The sequence below is a fragment of the Giraffa tippelskirchi genome, chromosome 5 (assembly GCF_054371585.1).
Source record: "Giraffa tippelskirchi isolate mGirTip1 chromosome 5, T2T-mGirTip1v1.2.pri, whole genome shotgun sequence".
Taxonomy (NCBI): Eukaryota; Metazoa; Chordata; class Mammalia; order Artiodactyla; family Giraffidae; genus Giraffa; species Giraffa tippelskirchi.
In genome coordinates, this window is record NC_137279.1 from 102,191,582 (window position 1) to 102,196,479 (window position 4,898).

Below are 4,898 nucleotides of genomic sequence, written 5' to 3' on the forward strand. Positions count from 1 at the left end.
AATTGATTTTTCTTCACTGAGGGCAAAGGGTGGTCTGGAGCTTCAGGACCATTTTTCTTTTTCAAAAAAAGTCTCTCAGCTCTACTAGGATAGGTCTTAGAACTGACCGTTCCAGGTCTATATCCCCTAGGTCTCTATGACTTTCTCTCTGATCCTTTCTCACTATCTTTTGTTCATTTCTATTCTGTTTGATGCTTTCATTTTTCATGCAGTGTCCCTGATATGTTTCGATAAATATGTTCTCTATGTACCTTGTCATTTAGCCTTTTTTTTTCAAAGGATTTTCTTTACCTTCAATTTTTTAAATCTCTGCCAGTTCCAATTTCTCATTTCTTCTTTCCTGCGCACTTGTATCTCACGTTCTGTGTTTCTTACATAAAATATTGAAGTTTTTTCCATGTGTATGTATCTTTGAATGCTTTGTTCAGATCAGTTCAAAATATGGATGCCATTTTACATTTTCCAATGTGTTTTGATTGATTTTGAGGCAATCTTTTCATTTGCTGAAATTTTTGACTCTCATTTTACACTTTTTTCTTCTGTCACCTTGGAAGAAATGTCTGCTCTATAGTTTTCATTTTCACATGACTAGGTTACCTGAATGAGAAACAGTTGTTCCAGGTCAGAAGGGATTAGTGCTGTGAGTGGCTTAGCTGATTTCTTTGTTCTAGGTCTGTCTTGTGCAATTACTCTAGCAGAGTTAAGGCTTGGGGGAAAGGCATGGTGTGTCTCTTGATTTGGGGATTCTGTTTCTTCCAGTAGGACCTTTAATTTCTGCCAGTTGCACCATTCTTTTTTCATCACCACGAGTATCCAAAGGATGCTCCCTTCAGCTTGGTCTCACACCTGATCCCAGTAATTGTGCCTCCTCAAGATTGTCACCCTCTGGTTCTCTGCACTGTTGAACCCCTTCCTATCAATTCCCCAGTCACCAGAGCTAGAGCCAACCAGGTCTCAGACATCCCCCTGAGTTTATCCACATGCTCTTTCTGTGAGTTATTTTACCTGAGCTCTGTCGGGAGTCCTCCTCCGTGCCGTGCTCTGCCCTATGTGCAGGGTGTTTGTTGATCCCTCCGCTGCTGTGTGCCTCCCAGACCCAGCTGAATACAAACCAAGTCCTGTCCACAGTGTTCTCTGGTCCCTGGTTGTTTGGCGCAGGGTTTTGAATGGTGTCCTTGACTCTCTCTGTTAGTCCCTAGCCCTTGGAATTGTATGTTGAGAGATTCAGCTGCTATTATTCTAGGTGGACCTGTGTTCTCCTATCATTCTTTTTCAAATCTCAAATTTGAATAGTACACAAAATAGACACAACAGAACCCTCCCATCTTTGTCAAGCATGGTCTACAATTACCAGCTTATACTGTCTTACTACAATCCATGCACTTACCTTTTCCTGTCTTTTTAAAAGGAAATCTCAGACATCATGTTTCATCTATAATTATGTCTGCGTGTTTCCCCTAAATGAGAACTCTTTTTGAAAGTATATCATCACGGCATTATAATCATAAATTAATTCAAAATCTTTAATATCATGAAAGACTATTCAAATGTTCCATTGTCTACCATGCAGCATTTTTTCAGCTTATTTGATCACATAGGTTTTTTTTTTTTAATTTCTTTCTTTCTTTATGGCCGCCCTGGGTCTTCATAGCGTGGCGCAGGGTTTGTCTAGCTGTGGAGAGGGGGAGCCACTCTCTTGTTGTGGTTTGCCGGTTTCTTGGGCTTCAGGAGTTGCTGCCCATGTGCTCAGTTGTTGCGGCTTGTGGGCTTCGTTGCCCCACAGCATGTGGGATCTTCCTGGACCAGGGATCAAACCCGTGTCCTCCGCACTGCTAGGCAAATTCTTAACCAGGGAAGCCCCCCTCCTCCATTATTGTTTCTACGTTAGTATTCTTTTTTGGAGGCAAATAAAGTCCACAAAGTATAATCACTAAGATAAAGCATTTAAGTCTCTTACATGTATGCTTACCTTCAATTTCTTCTTTCCTTCCTCCCTTCCTTGCTCTCTCTCTCACTCACTCTCCATCTCTCTTGGTCTATTGCTGTCCTGATTTCCGCTTTAACTCATTCATTTGTTGAAGAAACGGACTTGGTTTTTCTGTAGCATTCCCACAGTCTAAATTGTATACTAGGTACTTTAATAAATGTTTCTCTCCTTCATTCTTCCTTTTTGGTGGTAGAATATAGAGCAGTGCTGTAATGTAACAAAGATGCAAGTCACACACGTAGTTTAAAATTTTCTAGCAACCACATTGACAACTAAAAAGTATAAGAACACAATAATGGAAAAATAATCTCCTACATAGCTGAGAATGCTATATATACTTTAAAGGAAATATGGGGCTTCCCAAGAACTCGCCTACCAATGCCGGAGACACAAGAAACGCAGATTCAATCCCTGGGTCACGAAGATCCTCTGGAATAGAAAATGGCAACCCACTCCAGTATTCTAGCCTGGGACATCCCATGGACAGAGGAGCCTGGCGAGATATGATCCATGGGCCCAAAACAGTTGGATAAGACTGAGCGACTGAGCGCACACACAAAGGAAATACAATTCTACCAATGTTTTCAAGTTGTGTTTAATAGAAAAATATTGTGCATGTCTCCAACTTTTAAGGTTACACTCACATGAATTATAAATTAAAATCCAGGTCCTCCGTCCTACTCCTTTGTAACTATTTGACAGCCATATGTCTAGTGGTCCCTAGTTTGGACCTGTAGATGCAGAGACTGATGAGATTCACACTTGCAGTCCTAGCAAGACTTCTTCAGAAGTGGTGTGCACTCTCTGAGGAGGAGGCCCATCAAGTTCTGTGTGTTTCTTCAAATAGTATTACCAGTCCTTTCAGTTCAAGACTTCTCAATCCATTAACTGATTATGTGGCACTAAGTGGTGATATTCCATCATCATGTAGTATTTAACTGGAATACTTGCATGAAAAGAAACTTCTCCTAAAGACCAAATACTATGTAGTTACTTAGTGGTAGCTTCTGTAAAGAAAACTGCAGCTTAATGAGCATTTCCCCAAGAATCCTCTGTGGTCACCGATTCCTTTATTTCTTTTTTACCCCTGTGTGCTAATATGAATTCAAACTTGCAAACACCGTGAAGTAGTTCAATTCATTGCAATATAGCTCTTACCAATACTCAAATTATCTCTCTTTTGGCAGTGAACGTGACTTTAAGCTGGCTCCTCAATTCTTTTGAAAAGTTTCTAATAGTATTTGAGACCTTTCTTGATAACAGTATGAAGAGGTGCTTCTCTTTTATCCTGAAGATTTTCTGCTCCTCACCTGGACTCAGTCATTTTTCTAAGAATCTCTGGTTTCTGTTTGTGCAAAATGTTATTCCCAAATCCAATTGTAACCTTAAGATGCTTACTGGATTTGGTTGATTTCTAGGCGTTTGCAGTGGACAGAGCTAGGAAATACATACTCATCTTTGTATGAATGTACATACTCAAATTCAGAACGTCAGGCTTTACTGAATGTTTATCTTTCATCTGACTCTTTTCCATATACCAGTGTTTTTGTGTTTAAGGGCACTGGGAGTAAAGGAAATACAAGATTTCATACCATCTCCTTTGCTTATCCCCACATCATTTGGAATAAGAAAAATGTATAAAAAAAAAAAAAGAATAAATACCAACAATGCCAATAATAACACAATTAAGGAAAGAGTTTGTTTTTGAAATTTTGTAACTGTTCCAGGGTACGTATAAATTATTGTTTTATAGTTCTCATCCATATGGTTGTTCCACAAAAGTTACATCGTGTTTCCAATGTCTAGAAGTGACATTTAAAACATCAATTTTATAATGATAGAAAGTGAATGCTGTTTCCAACTCAAATCTAACTAAATAGTCTGTATTCACTATTCTAGCCCTATAAGGTCTGCAAATGTCTCAAAGGCCTGGGTGGAACTGGGTGAGCGACCCCTGATCTCAGACGCTGGAATACACTGCCCAGACTCTTCTTCCTGGCTGAGTTTGGGATGAAAGGCCAAGATTTCCTGGAGTCAAGGTTCAAGTCTTAGCCTAACAGCGGTTTTTCCTGTCCAAAGGAGACTTAAGAGCGAGAAGTTCTGGAACAGGATCAATCAAAACTGCGAATAATAGGGTACCTGAATAAAATATAGTACTTCCCATTCAGGTCTGGAACCCCGCCCAGAAAGCTGTCACCCTGGCTGGTCCATGACATCACAGCCCCCGGACCATTATTCACAGGGCCAAGACGTGCGGTCCGAAGCCCCCTCGTGGGGCAGGACTCAGTGGGCGCAGCTTCTGCCTTTTACCCTAAGACCCAGGGTGACCCGACAGGGGGTGGCAGTGGTTCGGTCGCCGCGCCCTCTGTTGGCGGGGCCGGGCCTCCGAGGACCATTGACCGGCAGAGCCGCAGGGTCCTGCGGGGACGCCAGGGGCTGGTCCCCCGCCCCGCCCCCTCCATTGTCCACAGGTCTGCGCCTCTCAGAGCAGCAGGTCTCAGATCTCGACTGCTGAGGGGGAGGTGGCAGATCACGGGGGTCCAGGGCCTCCTTCGCGGGACCTAGGCGTTCTGGTCCCGAGAGCAGAACGAGTTGGGCGCTGGGGCGGAAGAGTAGGTCCACTCAGCGCGCATCTGCTGCGCCAGTAAAAGACTCTGCGTGCGGCCTAAAGAGAAAGGTCCCAGCGAGACGCGAACTCGGATCGCTGGAGTCAGAGTCCAAAGTGCTGACCACTACACCGTGGAAACACGACCTTCTCGCTCTCCCGCCGCTGAGCCGTGTGGCTCTCAGCCGCGCGGTCCCAGGACCTCCTCCCTCCCGGCGCTCTCGTCACTCCGCCGCCTGCCGCTTCCTCCACGACGCCAGGGGGCGCCTGACTCGCCGGCCGGCGGCCGTCTCTACAGCTTTGGAC

The 4,898-nt window shown here is 43.8% G+C and overlaps 1 protein-coding gene and 1 long non-coding RNA gene across 2 annotated transcripts in view; one reads left to right on the forward strand and one right to left on the reverse strand.

Moving 5' to 3' along the window:
* Window positions 1–4,898, forward strand: part of LOC145504749 (NBPF family member NBPF19-like) — a 251,607-nt gene that overhangs the window by 161,577 nt on the left and 85,132 nt on the right. The window lies entirely within an intron of this gene.
* Window positions 1–4,898, reverse strand: part of LOC145504771 (uncharacterized) — a 375,749-nt gene that overhangs the window by 85,466 nt on the left and 285,385 nt on the right. Inside the window, exon 4 of the long non-coding RNA XR_014052470.1 lies at window positions 1,970–2,194. This is a non-coding gene — a long non-coding RNA (uncharacterized LOC145504771). The remainder of the gene's footprint in view (window positions 1–1,969; window positions 2,195–4,898) is intronic.